General features: G+C 34.2%; 1 long non-coding RNA gene across 1 annotated transcript; it reads left to right on the top strand.

Moving 5' to 3' along the window:
* Positions 1 to 8287: 8287 nt before the first annotated feature.
* On the top strand, positions 8288 to 15960 carry LOC142318161 (uncharacterized). Its single transcript, XR_012754838.1, has 3 exons — positions 8288 to 8505; positions 14997 to 15039; positions 15789 to 15960. It is a non-coding gene; the product is annotated as an uncharacterized LOC142318161 (long non-coding RNA).
* The last annotated feature ends 414 nt before the right edge of the window (positions 15961 to 16374 follow it).

Here is a 16374-nt window from a genome sequence, read left to right on the forward strand (position 1 = left end):
TTTTTTTAAACAAGTGGTAATTAATTTATATTAAATTTAATTGATCGCTTAGATAAAGTATTATTACGTTTGATGACAAAGATAATGAAGGTTTCTTTATTGTATTACTTTTTTAATAACTGGCAATGTTTTATAAACGAGTATATTTTGAAGCAAACAATTTATAGTTATAAATATTAAATTATAATTAAAAAATTATGTATAATTGTCATATATATATTATATATTGTTACCACATATATGCCTAATTAAATATCGGTGGCCGAACACGGTATAGCAACTCAGATGCCAACTAGCGCTCAGTATACGGACGCGCTGATACAAGCATCACTACCGCCGCGGAGTTTTCCCATCATAGCGGCGCTGCAGCTCCACTACTCTCAGGCTGCAATAAAAGAGTGTTCACCACGAGAGTGAACGCAGTTTCATCGTCAACCACCACTTGGAGAAGACCAAGAAGAAGAAGAAGAAGATGGAAGAAGACAGAAGAAGTTCTCTGGCCGATTTAACGAGGGACCTCCCGGCGAATACCAACATCCCCTCCGGAGCAGCAGGCCTGGCCGGCCCGTCGAGGGAGTCGCTGGACGTGGACGCTACCTTCCCGCTCCAACTTCAGTTCGCCGGGCTTCAATCGCCCTGGCCAGCGGACTTGGCAGCAGTAGCCGGCTCAGAGTGGGATCGCTCGGAGAGAACTGCCTCGGCCGCGCGGTCGAAGGACGACCGACACCGACCCGACACTGCGGGGCTCTGGGGGCCACCACTGCCACGCTGTACTGGGGATCCAACTGCCGCTGAGGGAAAGCCCGGTTGGACTTCAATGGACGAGCCGCAACTCCCCGACTTCGCCGGAGACCAGCTTCCAGACCCAACAGCTCTTCTCAAGCTAACGCAAAAAACGGCCCTTTTCAGGGCCGACACAAGGTTATGGCTTACGAACCGTCGAAGCCATTCGACGACAACAGCCCTTAGGCTGTTGTCTACCCTAAGGTTAGCAATTATAAAGAGCTGTCGAAGCTAATCGACGACAAAAATGGCCCTTTTCAGGGCTACCATAAGGTTAGTAAGTGCGGCGTGTGATCGAAGCCATTCGGCGAAAATTTATATATATATTAATTACAATAATTATACGGGATGTGTTATTTGAAAAGTTACCACATTTTTTATTTAACAGTTATCAGTTCCATCGTATTTCTGTTTGCAGGCATGTTTAGCCTTCTCGGGGAAACTTTTAAAAAATTATTTTCAGAGGTGGAACCCACCCTCTCCGCTACACCTACCTTACTCAAAAATCTTAAAAAAGCAATGGTAACACTTAATTACATTAATTGACAATCTAAAAAAAAATAATGAATTTTTGTGAAAAGAAAATTAAAATTCGCCCTCCCCTTCGCTCAGTAGGTGCGAAAAATCATTTGGCGCAGTACTCTTTTTAGATTTCAGTCCAACAAAAATAACTGTAAAATTACGTGATATAACTTCTTAAACCATTTGAAATAATCATAATCTATGGATTAAAACAGTGAAAATTATTTTTAAAATTACCAACACAAAATTTTGCCCTTAAATCTTATCTAAATTTTTAAGGGTTGAAAAATTATTTTTCTTTTAAGTAAGACGATATAGCTTCTGAGACACTGGAAAGACCTTTGAATGACAAGTAATTTGATACTAATAAAATTAAAACTGGTTCACTGTATTATTGAAGTTATGATAAAAAAATGTTTTTTTTTTTAGATTATGTTAAGATGTTTTTTAGGTTATGTTGGGATACAGTGTTACTGACCCAAAGCATTAGGTCTGATATCGTCCGTTCTTCTTAAAAAATATGGTTTTTAGGTATCTCTAGTATTGAAAAAATGTACCAATAAACACAGAATAATAACATCAGTTAAAAATACGAAAACCCAATAGTAAGGTTTAAGCTTACATTTAATTTTCTAAGTTTTAATTTTCTTAGAATAGTCGTAAACATCTGACGGACATGACGTTACAGTCTTATTGGCATATAAATTATTTTTTATTTCTTGACAACCGACTATTATGAACGTAACAATTTTAATTTAAATATAAATATATATATAACATATGAATTTTGAATTAACATATTATAAGAAATCCCTGATGATAGAGTAGCAACTCTGAAAGTTCTTGGAAATATATTTTTAAATTGTTGGTAAGTGGAACTTTAATTTATACAAAGGTATCTACTTCTTTGCTGATAATATGTTGAAAAATTGATTACCAGGTAAACTATGATTAAATAATTAAATAAAAACTTATTCATAAATAAATAATTTTAATCAAAAAATAATTAATGCTTAAATCATTCATTGGTTTATTTTGTTATGAAGGTTTTTTGACAATAGCAATCTAAAAAATAATAAATGAAACACATTATTTTAACTCAGTTTGATATGAAGAGAGTACTGTTCGAAATTTAAGGAGTGCCCAGCACAGAGTCTTAATTGTATGCACTGGTGTTTTTAAAACAACCTCCTACGAGGCTACCACAGTATTGGGAAAGGCTCTCCCAATCGATTTAGTGGTGAAAGTTCGGGCAGCCATGTGGAGATTGCGAAGAGGCCAGGTGGCCGAGGGATATGGGATGCGGTTCCAAAAGGCACCGGATCTAAATTTCGTTCAGTTGCCCACGTCCCGCCTGTGAAAGACGCTACAGAGCCTCGCGATGTAAGCATGGCAGCTAGAATGGGACACAACGACTAAGGGAAGATCCCTGTACAAGTTTTTACGGATCTGGGGAGATGGTATGCCTCGAATTCGTTTTTAAGGGCAACGGATGCCTAGGTAATTAACCAACCATGCTAATTTGAACCAATGTCTGTTTCGGTTCCGCCTGGCAGCTGATGAGCTGTGCATCTGCGGGGACGTCAAGTCAAATGAACACCTGATGTTTGACTGCCCTGCTCTCAGAGGGGGGGGGGGCAGAGACCGGGCCACCCTGGAACTTAGAGGTCAAGGGGAAAATTGGCCACTCACAAGCGGCGAGTCAATGTGGCGACAGCCGCATTGTCGGACCATGAGGGAGTTTCTTGATGCGGTTGCTGTGTTCAACCCACATCAGTAGTTTACTTAGGGAAAGAGTTCTATCTCACTGCTGTGTGAAGCCAACCTAGAGATATATGGCTGATCACCAGCCAATTAAGGCTCCAAGCGCTTTAATATGATGGTCAGGTACTTGATGGCATTCAGCGACCTATGCGTGCAGCAATTTGATGTCTAGATGAAGTAAATTTTAATTTATGGATGTCATATATATTTTTAGTAGTTGACGGGTGCGCCTACCCATTTTAGTAAATATATGACAAGTGAGCGGTTGCGACACGTAAGCCGGTGGTGCATGGCACCGCGCTTAGTCCGCTCAGGCTGTTAGGTAAGCTCTGGGAGCTATTTAGGACACTGGTCGCTAAATTGTTCGAGGCTCAGTAGCTGTTTGTGACACAAACATTCGGTCTTATGCTTTAGGGCGACCGAATGGGGTGGTGGCGGGAGAAATACCAAGCAAACAAATATTACCTCAGTAAAATAAAAGTATCATCTTTTAAATCATTTGTTCAAAATGATTCCCATTTTCCTGTAAATAATAATGAAGTCTTTGTTGTAATTCTCATCTTACTTTTATTATTTAGTTACATCCCTACATGCTCTTACAATTTTATTTTTCAACTCTTGTATGGTAGCAGGAATTTCTTTATAAATTATTGATTTTAAATGACCCCACAAAAAGAAGTCTAGTAGTCTAAGATGACTATGAGCGATTTTTTTAACTACAGAAGCGAAGCTTCTTACGCAATATTATATGAATTATTAACGGTGGAAAATAAATATACACAAATGATAACATTTTTTATTAATATGAACTAATAATGAAACTCACATTACAATATTTACATAAAACATAGAAACATTTTAACACAATATTAAAGTTTAATTAGCGCATTCTATTATAGTATTTATTGGTGTGTTGTAACTGAAGTAGGATACAAATGTTTGAGACTCTGTTTTGTTTAAGTATCTTGAAAAAACAGCATAAATGGTTATGCCATGTTTTGTTGTAGCTTGCACCGGTCGATTATTCGTCGATAAATTGAATGTTTCAAAAAGAAACTGTTTAAGTGCTTCTGATTTTACGTCAGCAAAATTGACATTGAAGTCACCAGACAAAATAAGTGGTAATTCATAATGTTTGTGTCCCACCCATTGAGCAAGTTGCTCATTATACTCTGTTAAGGAACATTATTATTTCATCAATTTTTTTTTATTTGGTGAAATATGTACAACTGCCATAGCCAGTTCAATGCCGTTTTCAATCTTGCATATAGCTGAATAAAAATCTCCAATGTTCGTAGACTTGTTTCATTTGTATTTGTCATAGTTATAAAAAATTCGTAATATAGGAAAACTCCTGCATTCCGATTTTCTTCTCTTTTAAATTTAGCAATGCGATTGAAATGTATCTAGTATTTACTTACAGATGTGTTAGTATCTGTATAAAACACGCGGTAGGCGTAGTGCATGAATCAGCCTGTGACGCTCGTTTTACCTCAGTTTACTCCGTACCTCGGAGCCTGCGTTAAGAAGCTTCGCTTCAAAAATTTCAAAGACAAACTCCTTTTATATACTTTATAAAATAACACTTTCCAATCAATTAAATGAAAACAGTCAAATGCTCGGCTCATGTGTCGCCGAATGCCTTCGACGGCACGTGGCACTTACTAACCTTATGGTAGCCCTGAGAAGGGCTGTTGTCGTCGAATGGCTTCGACGGTTCGTAATTCATAACCTTGTGGTTGCCCTAAAAAGGGCCGTATTTTGCATTAGCTCTGAAAAGAGCCGTTGGGCCCCGAAGCTGGTCCCCGGCGAAATCGGGAAGTTGCGGCTCGTTCAATGAAGTCAGACTGGGCTTTTCCTCATCGGCAGTTGGGTCCCCACTACAGCGTAGCAGTGGGGACCCCCCAGTGTCGGGTCCCCGCAGTGTCGGGTCGGCATCAGTCCTTCTTCACCGGCGCAGCCGAGGCAGTTCTCGCCGAGCGATCCCACGCTGGGCCGGCTACTGCTGCCGAATCCGACGGCCAGGACGATTGAAGCCCGGTGAGCTAGAGCGGGAAGGTAGCATCCGCGTCCTCGGCGGCTCCCTCGGCGGGCTGGCCAGGCTGCTGCTCCTGCGGAAATGTTAGCATCCTCCAGGAGGTCCCACATTGAGGCGGCAAGGGAACTTCTTCTGTCTTCTTCCATCTTCTTCTTCTTCTTTTTCTTGGTCTTCTCCAGGTCGTGGTCGACGATGAATTGAAAATTCATGGAATGGAATGCAAAGTTGGCGGGAGTTTCACAAATTCTCCCTACAAATCGCAGAACCTGGACAGTGTCCCTTGCTGCTGGATGATTCTAGAATCGGACGTGTTTAAGGGTAATTTTTAATGACGGGTCTAAGTTTTAAGTTGTGTATTATTTTATATTTTAAGGACGGATTTACTAGCATTCCAATTCGTTGTTTACCAGCGTTCTCGAACCCATCTTATGGGCCGACCGCGGGAGGCTAGGCTTTTGAAACCTGTCCTCCCGACGTGATTCCTCTTCAGACCGTCCACTGAAGTCGTTTCGGTGCTAACGCTTCGTGGGCTAGCAGGAATACGCCACAACGGGTCACTGACTGTTTGGAGGAAGCAATGCGCCCCCTTCTCCGGAGGGAGTCGCAATTGCTGATTTAATTTAATTTAATTGTAAGTGTTTATAGGAAAAGTTAAGTAGAAGCTCTTCATCCACTTCTTTGATGGCTGCCCTTCAGGACGCATCTCTGCTGGGCTCTTTTCCGGACTCCTGTCCGTGACGTTGGGTCGCGTAGAGGGTCTTCTTTCTTCTTCATCTTCTTCCTCTTCTTCTACCGATGACCTCTTCTTTGGCCTGCACTTCCGAGACTTGGCAGTAACCGAAGTTACATACCATTAACCTTGATATTCCCTTGGCCCCGAAGGGCTGAACGGGGAAAAGTGCAGGTTTCTTCTTTCTTCGTTCTTCTATGCTGTCGGTGGCCGCTGGGCAGGTGGCTGCTCGGCTGGTGACTGCAAAGTTGATGGCTGCTGGGCTGATAGTTGCTGGGCTCGTTCCCTCTTCTTCTCTCTTGAATGGAAAGGAAATAGGGAACTTACAATTTGGTAAAACATATTCGCGATCGCGGTTTGGGAGCGGTTGAAAATTCACTCTCGTGCACGCTCTTTTATTGGAGCCTGGGAGTGATGGGGTTGCAGCGCCGCTATGGTGGGAGAACTGCGCGGTGGTAGTGATGCTTGTAACAGCGCGTACATATACTGTGCGGTAGCTCACATCTTTGCTACCGTGTTCGCCCGCCGATATTAAATTTGGCATATATGTGATAACAATATATATATATATATATATATATATATATGTAGGTTAAATGAACACAATTGAAAGTTTGATAAAACATTAACAAAATGAAGATTACATAACTTCACAAAATTTAACCTTTCCCTTTTTCCTTTCTCCCTTTTCCCCTGTTCCTTTTCTTCCTTTTCCTTTTACCTTTTAGAATTTTCATTTTTACCATGTTCCCTTTTCCATATTTTTTCGACTGGATCAAAAGTGTCCAAAATCCAAAAAAAATTACTTTGGACTTTTTCTTAACTGCAGTAATAAGCCCTTATTGAGAGATTTTCAACGATATATCTATCATAAGTGGTACTTATTTTCATTGGTTACAGAGTTATAGCCAAATAACACTTTAATTAATGAAATATTTGGATCTTACTAGGGGAAGGCACATCGGTTCGAATCCGACTTCATCTCCTTTTTTTTTATTTAAATATATTGATTTATTAATGATTGTAAACATTTTTTACAATAAATAATAATTCAATAATAACAATTAAAAAAATCAGAAGTTATTAATGAATAAAATTTTACATATTTTTTATTTAAAAAAAATGTGTATATGTAATTTAATAGGCGTACAAGGAAGTCATGTGGTGCCCATATCAATTTTTTTTTATCCTTCTATAATTTCCAATAAGAACTGCTAACTCTTAAATTTGTTAAATCCTTAATTTATTGATTTATGGCTTTGATATTTTACCAACATTTTTTCATTCTTTTACTTTGATTTCCTTTTTTTCTGTTCTAAATTTTCCTCTTTCTTTCTCTTGGCTTTTCCAGGAAAATTTCTAAATCTTATATTTTATTTCTAAACATTTCTGTATCGTACACTTGCTCTTCCTTTACTTCTGTCCTTCTAGTTATTTTTACTATTTTTGCATTTCTTTACATCAATTAGGTTTGGTCTTTAATTCTAAAAAGTGGTTAATACTTTCTTGGTTGGACTAATTTCACTCATTTTTTTTAAATATCCAAGGAAGCATAATCTCCTTTGACGTTTGTAATTCTTTTAATTTCTGGAATAGCTTTTCATTTGACTATACTCTTATTACCTTTTGCTTCAGTACATATTTTTCTAACTTTTTGAGAATTTTTCAATTCTTGATTTATTTGCTAGCGTCATTAAAAAAGTTTTTGTTGAGTTGTAATGCATAAATGCTTGTGGTAATAATTTTTGTTTATTGTGAATGTGTTTTGTCAACTGATATCTTAATCAACTTTATTTGGTTTCCTTTCTAGGTATTTTAGTTTTCCGTAGCATTATTTTGTATTATTTCTTCTAAATATTTAAATTTTTCAATCGCTTCGATGTTATCATATCTTGTTACTAAATTTCTTGGATTATTTTTTATAATAAATTTAGATATTTTCTACAAATAATTTTAGAATAATGTATTCAGTTTTGTTATAGGATTTTTCATAAGATAAAAAACACGTACTGTTGTTTCCTTTAGACTTCTATTCTGTACTAGAAGGCTAGAGTATTATTTAATATTTATTGGCCATAAAATTTCTATTTTACAAATTTTATACAAAACAAGTTGAATTTGATAAGTAGTGTCTTGATGAGAGCAATAATTACGTAATATAAATTTGATTGTAAAAGATAAGTAATAAAAAACTCATTAATAAATGAGACCTTGGACTTCCGTCCAAGGTCATGAAATAAAAATATCGTATTATAAAAACGGTAAGTGGAACATTTTTTATTTCATTTTTTTTACTGGTAGTAATTAATAATGTTGAAAATATATGTTTCACTCTTTTGTAATTATTACGAGAAAATAATTATTTTACCCTAATGGCTCCTCTACACTTAAAAATTCTTAACTTTGACTTTAGATTCTGTAAAAATGATACGTTCACTAGGTTAAAAGCATTCGTTCCGATCAGTTTATCTCAGTAAATAGAGGAAGAAAATATTCAGTATGATATTTGAAGTGTTATTTATCATATTATTTATTACTGTCTGTATAATTTTAGCAATTCACGACTGGCCATCTAGAAGAACGATTAGATTAATTAACAAATTTAAAGGGGCTCCAGAAGTTCCGTTATTGGGACATACATTATTGGCTATAAAAATTAAAAAGGAAGGTACAGTATGTTTTTTTTATTATTTTTATTTATAACACAATATACCAAGTATTAAAAATGTCTGGAAAGAGTAAAATACTTACCGGAAGTATTGTATTATAATCGTTTAGTACCTAATTGAAATTTATTGTAGTGAATAGGAGTTACTTAAATTATGTATATAATTAGTGTTTTCTTCATTGAATGTAACTGAAATAGTTTTTAAATCAATAAGAGAGGTCATGTGGCACCTCATTTTCAATTTAAATTTAACTAAGAAAATCAATGGCCAATAAATATTTCTCTACGTTTAGGAATTATAGTCCACTGAATTTGGAAATAAAATAAACCTTGTTTTCTTCAAAACGACGATTTCAAAAATGCATAAAAATTAAAATGCTTCTCTAATTCTTCTTCTTTATGTCAGGTTATTGAAATCAGCACCAAATTATGGATAAGTTGTAAACTGCTGTAATTTGGCACCGACTTGATAAAGGTGAAATTTAAAGAAGGAGAAAAATTTGAATTGAGAAAGAAGGATTGAATTGAAAAATTGAATGTAATATTTTTAAATTTTTATTAGTACTTTTCTTAAATTGAGTTTTATTTCTTATTCTTATTTAAAATATATGTACAGCTGCATAGAACGCTATTAGTATGCCATTTAGAAAACATGCAAATGCGATAAGCCTGTATTTTTGATAAAAAAAGTGCAGATGCAGAAAAATAACGTAAATGAACACTAAGATGCTAAAGTTCTAAGAAAGGAGGAGTATGAGTAAACTATTAAAAACTGATTAAAAAAAGTAATATTTTTTAAAAGATTATAAGCTTATTTATTAGCATTTAACTGTGCTTAAAACATTATAAACACTATCTAAAAGATAGTGGGAATCATTTCGATTCACCTGTTCTTGAAATCGAATTTTTATGTTTTACATCACACCACATAAATATCCACAGGAAATCCGGTAAGTTCGTGATGATGTTTTTTGTGTTTTTGCAGTTATCATTAAAGAACATTATTTAATAGATTACTTTTTAAATAGTCTCAAAAGGAAAAAAAAAACATGCTGTGAAATCTGAAAACCTCATTTACCAAGGCATATCACCGTGTCTAGAGATTACTTAATCTGGAAACAATAGTTTAACTGCATTAAATGATTGTCTAGCTGTGCGACTGGTCTTCATCCTATTCAAACTACACATTTCGATTGATTTCACATTTCTCCATAATTTTAGGAAACAAAAATTCTCCAATTATTCAGACATATAACGTATGAATTATTGATTCACTTATTTAGAAGTGACAATATAAGATTTCCAACAATATTCTAATTGCCAAAGCAAGCTATTGCACATCGTACAGTAACTTTGGTATTGGTGCTACAGTTATTGATGCAATTCTTTAAGTTTTGTTTTTTGACCGATTACGAAATTTTGTTTATACTTATGCTCTTGTATGTCAAAATGTGATTTCACTCATGAACACATGATGTAACATTTTTTCTTTAACATTTATAAGATTCTAAAGGTAGTGACAAAATTCGTATAATTAACTAATATTTTCCCCTACTTGAATTTTATACGTGTATGTAAAACTGTAAAAGAATCCTTCTAATATTGATATTTAGCAAGCCAAATAAAACTGACTCACTACGTGCAGTTCGTTTGCGGATTTCGTACCATTCTTTTGGCGTTTATGTTTTCAGGTGTGCGTACATTCCTTTGTTTACTAGAAAGTTTCTTGTTCAACGCTGAACGATACTCTTCAAAATTCTGAATACAAATTTTAATGGCATGGGCTGATAGACCGATGGAACCACATCATTCCGATGTATTTTGATATGAAAGAAAACTATCGCTCCATTTCAATCGTTACGCAGGGGTAAAAATGTCTCTATTTTTGCAGAATGCGCCGCGAACGCAAACACACGTTGTTCATTCGTCCAACGCTTCATCGAAACTAAATGGTATAGAAAGAATAATATATTGTTACCGAATGTTATCGTTCATACTTAAGTGTTATCGGAGAAAACCGTATTTAAAACGATACGTTTCAAAGACTCATTAATATTTAAAATTCTTTAAATTATCTTTCCAATAAGGAGGAGTAAAAACTTTTAAGTGTAAAAACTTAAAATCGTCTCGCTTAAGTTACAACCACACTTGGAGAAACTTACAACTACATTGTAAATAAAAAAAATTCAAAAAGGTATACTGTATTTGATAAAGAATAGGGCTTGAGCATAAGAGATTTTCAATTCGACACATATATATATATATATATATATCGAATTGAAAATCTCTTCGGATTTTGTTTCTAAATAGGAAACACAAAAATTCATATTATACTACATAAAGTTGGGTAGCTCATATTAGAAATAAAAAAGAAACCAATGGTGTAAAAAACAGTTTTTTATTGGATATGTCAACAAACAGAAATGTCACATTAAAAAATTCTCATTATAAACACTTTAAGGATTAATGTGAATTCAATCGATTTAAATTTTCAAATTACACTATAATTCTGGTTGTCATATTACGATTTTGATCTGAGAGTGTCAACTTGTAGATAATTCTGTATTGTAAGAACTGTCTGAAGATAAATTACATCTCAGTTGTAGAGAAATAAATGTATGTGTATATCCTTTAGTTTTATTTTATTTATAACAAATTTATAATTATGCTCATTATTTTAACACAATTTCTTTTAAATATTTATAAATTAAGATTTTTATTTTATATCACTGTTAATGAACATTCAAAAATTGTTTACAAAAAATAACAATATTCAGGTAAATGAATCTTCATTGTTTAAATTTTAATCATCCTTGGATACAAGGAGTTCTTTTTTCTTTTTTTTTTGTCTTCAGTCATTTGACTGGTTTGATGCAGCTCTCCAAGATTCCCTATCTAGTGCTAGTCGTTTCATTTCAGTATACCCTCTACATCCTACATCCCCAACAATTTGTTTTACATACTCTAAACGTGGCCTGCCTACACAATTTTTCCCTTCTACCTGTCCTTCCAATATTAAAGCGACTATTCCAGGATGCCTTAGTATGTGGCCTATAAGTCTGTCTCTTCTTTTAACTATATTTTTCCAAATGCTACTTTCTTCATCTATTTGCCGCAATACCTCTTCATTTGTCACTTTATCCACCCATCTGATTTTTAACATTCTCCTATAGCACCACATTTCAAAAGCTTCTAATCTTTTCTTCTCAGATACTCCGATTGTCCAAGTTTCACTTCCACATAAAGCGACACTCCAAACATACACTTTCAAAAATCTTTTCCTGACATTTAAATTAATTTTTGATGTAAACAAATTATATTTCTTACTGAAGGCTCGTTTAGCTTGTGCTATTCGGCATTTTATATCGCTCCTGCTTCATCCATCTTTAGTAATTTTACTTCCCAAATAACAAAATTCTTCTACCTCCATAATCTTTTCTCCTCCTCATTTCACATTCAGCGGTCCATCTTTGTTATTTCTACTACATTTCATTACTTTTGTTTTGTTCTTGTTTATTTTCATGCGATAGTTCTTGCGTAGGACTTCATCTATGCCGTTCATTGTTTCTTCTAAATCCTTTTTACTCTCGGCTGGAATTACTATATCATCAGCAAATCGTAGCATCTTTATCTTTTCACCTTGTACTGTTACTCCGAATCTAAATTGTTCTTTAATATCATTAACTGCTAGTTCCATGTAAAGATTAAAAAGTAACGGAGATAGGGAAGATCCTTGTCGGACTCCCTTTCTTATTAGGGCTTCTTTCTTATGTTCTTCAATTGTTATTGTTGCTGTTTGGTTCCTGTACATGTTAGCAATTGTTCTTCTATCTCTGTGTTTGAACCCTAATTTTTTTAAAATGCTGAACATTTTATTCCAGTCTACGTTATCGAAAGCCTTTTCTAGGTCTATAAACGCCAAGTATGTTGGTTTGTTTTTCTTTAATCTTCCTTCTACTATTAATCTGAGGCCTAAAATTGCTTCCCTTGTCCCTATACTTTTCCTGAAACCAAATTGGTCTTCTCCTAACACTTCTTCCACTCTCCTCTCAATTCTTCTGTATAAAATTCTAGTTAAGATTTTTGATGCATGACTAGTTAAACTAATTGTTCTGTATTCTTCACATTTATCTGCCCCTGCTTTCTTTGGTATCATAACTATAACACTTTTTTTGAAGTCTGATGGAAATTCCCCATTTTCATAAATATTACACACCAGTTTGTATAATCTATCAATCGCTTCCTCACCTGCACTGCGCAGTAATTCTACAGGTATTCCGTCTATTCCAGGAGCCTTTCTGCCATTTAAATCTTTTAATGCTCTCTTAAATTCAGATCTCAGTATTGTTTCTCCCATTTCATCCTCTTCAACTTCCTCTTCTTCCTCTATAACACCATTTTCTAATTCATTTCCTCCGTATAACTCTTCAATATATTCCACCCATCTATCGACTTTACCTTTCGTATTATATATTGGTGTACCATCTTTGTTTAACACATTATTAGATTTTAATTTATGTACCCCAAAATTTTCCTTAACTTTCCTGTATGCTCCGTCTATTTTACCAATGTTCATTTCTCTTTCCACTTCTGAACACTTTTCTTTAATCCACTCTTCTTTCACCAGTTTGCACTTCCTGTTTATAGCATTTCTTAATTTCCGATAGTTCCTTTTACTTTCTTCATCACTAGCATTCTTATATTTTCTACGTTCATCCATCAGCTGCAATATATCGTCTGAAACCCAAGGTTTTCTACCGGTTCTCTTTATTCCGCCTAAGTTTGCTTCTGCTGATTTAAGAATTTCCTTTTTAACATTCTCCCATTCTTCTTCTACATTTTCTACCTTATCTTTTTTACTCTGACCTCTTGCGATGTCCTCCTCAAAAATCTTCTTTACCTTCTCTTCCTCAAGCTTCTCTAAATTCCACCGATTCATCTGACACCTTTTCTTCAGGTTTTTAAACCCCAATCTACATTTCATTATCACCAAATTATGGTCGCTATCAATGTCTGCTCTAGGGTAAGTTTTGCAGTCAACGAGTTGATTTCTAAATCTTTGCTTAACCATGATATAATCTATCATGGTATCGCCTGGCTTTTTCCAAGTGTATATTCTTCTATTATGATTTTTAAATTGGGTGTTGGCAATTACTAAATTATACTTCGTGCAAAATTCTATAAGTCGGTCCCCTCTTTCATTCCTTTTGCCCAGCCCGTATTCACCCACTATATTTCCTTCCTTGCCTTTTGTAATGCTTGCATTCCAATCTCCAACTATTATTAAATTTTCATCTCCTTTTACGTGTTTAATTGCTTCATCAATCTCTTCGTATACACACTCTACCTCATCATCATCATGGGCGCTTGTAGGCATATAGACGTTAACAATCGTTGTCGGTTTAGGTTTTGATTTTATCCTTATTACAATGATTCTATCGCTATGCGTTTTGAAATACTCCACTCTCCTCCCTATCTTCTTGTTCATCACGAAACCTACTCCTGCCTGCCCATTATTTGACGCTTAGTTAATTACTCTAAAATCACCTGACCAAAAGTCGCCTTCCTCTTCCCACCGAACCTCATTAATTCCTACTATATCCACATTTGTCCTACCCATTTCCCTTTTTAAATTTTCTAGCCTACCAACCTTTTTCAAGCTTCTAACATTCCATGCTCCGACTCGTAGAATGTTATTTTTTAATTTTCTGGTGACCCCTTCCTTAGTAGTCCCCACCCGGAGATCCGAACGGGGGACTATTTTACCTCTGGAATATTTTACCAAGGAAGGCGCCTCCATTATTGCTATGTGAAAATGCAGAGAGCCACATTTTCTTGGAAAAAAAGCAGCTGTAGTTTTCCATTGCTTTCAGCTGCGCAGTACTCAGAGGACTGAGTGATGTTGATACGGCCGTTTAAGTCGTCCTGACTCACGCCCCTAACAACTACTGAAAGAGCTGCTGCCCTCTTTCAGGAATCATTCCTTAGTCTGGCTCTCAACAGATACCTCTCTGATATGGTTGCACCTTCGGTCCAGCTACTCTGTATCCCTGAGCACTCAAGCCCCCTCACCAACGGCAAGGTCTCATGATTCATAGAGGAGGACAAGGAGTTCATAAAAGTAAATGCAAACAAAATGTTAAATAAATACTAAGTAAAAGTAAAAAAAGAATACTACAAAAGGAGTATTTTTCTTTGCAAATAACAATTTTTTAGTGTTTCATGTAATTCTTTTTTATAAGTGTAATTGATTTATTATTTTTGTATTGTTAAAATTCTTTATATTTAATTAATATCTTTAACTTTTAATTTTCTATTTATAATTACTTTTTATAATCTCTTGCATTTGCTGATAGCTGTTTAACAACATAACTGGTTAAACATTTAGAAATTCATTTATTTGTTAAATATTTTTTTTAAATGTTGTTTTAATAAACATTTAATATACTTCATTTCTTTTTATGTAAATGATTATTTATGATTTATTTCAGATTATTAAAGAAAGAAAAAGGAGAAAAACTTGTTTCAAAAAAGGTAAGTCAGATGGCTACTAATGTTATAGAAGTTTCCTGAGATTTGCATGCAACTTAAATTTATTATTATTTAAACTTAATTGCTGATTAGATGTTAATAGTGTCAACCTATGAAACAGAAAATCTCAGATAAATTAATTTTTCAATTCTGTTTTCAATATAAAAACAAAAAATGGGAATATTCATTTAACCTTTAATTTTTCATTTGTTTTGAGTAGTTTGTTATTTATAGATTTATTGTAGCATTAAATAATTTTTTGTTTCGATTTAAAATCACAAAAACTTTCTGCCACATTTTAGTTTTTTATTATTATTATTACTTTTGTAAAAAGTCTGGATTCTGTAACATTTATTAATTTTCAATTGAGTTTACTTACATTAATTAAAAAAAAATAAATTCTTAGCAATATTTTATCAGTTTGTTGGCAATTTAGCTGATTAATCTTTTCCAAATATAATTAGTTTATCAGTTCCAATTTTTTTTGGGCTTTATACTTCTCAGAAACTGTTAGATATATGTTTCTTGAATCTACTATTTTTGTTATTCAGGTCAAAATATACATGTAAAACAACCAAATCTGGTGTCTCAAGAATTTCAGCAGTCTTAATGTAGATTCATTTTACCATTGGATCAGAAATCAAGATGAAATTTATTTTAATTTCTTTGTTATTTATAAAATATAAATATTGTTTAATTCTATAATATATTCAGTTACTTTCTAGATATTTATATTATATTTATTCTAACAGGAAGATGAAGTTTAAGAGCATTTTTAGATTGCCTACTTGAACTTAATGAAACTGTTCAAGAGCACTAACTTTTGTTGACATTAGAGAAGAAGTTGATACGTTCCTGTTTGAAGTGGGTAAGAACTTATTAATTTTCATTTAGTTAATGATGTTTACTGAGAAAATGTATCTTGGAGAATAACAAAATTAAATAATCATAAAAAAATCTCATAATGTTTTAATCATAGTTTTTGCAAATTATAATTTTTCCTTGCATTATACTCCTTAGACAATGAATTTTTCAAGAGTTCATTCAGATACTTTTTTTTTTTAATGTAAAAGAAAATGTTATGCTCATCCTATGTGAATTCAGTTCTCATATATTTTACACAACTTAACTCATATTAATTTTTTATAATGACTTTTTTCTTTTTTTTTTAACCTTCAGAACCACCATTAGGTATTTCTTCAGAGGATAAGATGAATAACATCAATTTTTGTAGCGTGTGAAAGTGCTATGCCTGACCAGGATTTGAACCCAGGACCTCCAAATGAAAGGCCGAGACGCTGGCTGTATAATGACTGGTTTGACATATCGTGTAATACT

This window comes from Lycorma delicatula, chromosome 1, assembly GCF_047948215.1.
Source record: "Lycorma delicatula isolate Av1 chromosome 1, ASM4794821v1, whole genome shotgun sequence".
In the NCBI taxonomy this organism is placed as follows: domain Eukaryota; kingdom Metazoa; phylum Arthropoda; class Insecta; order Hemiptera; family Fulgoridae; genus Lycorma; species Lycorma delicatula.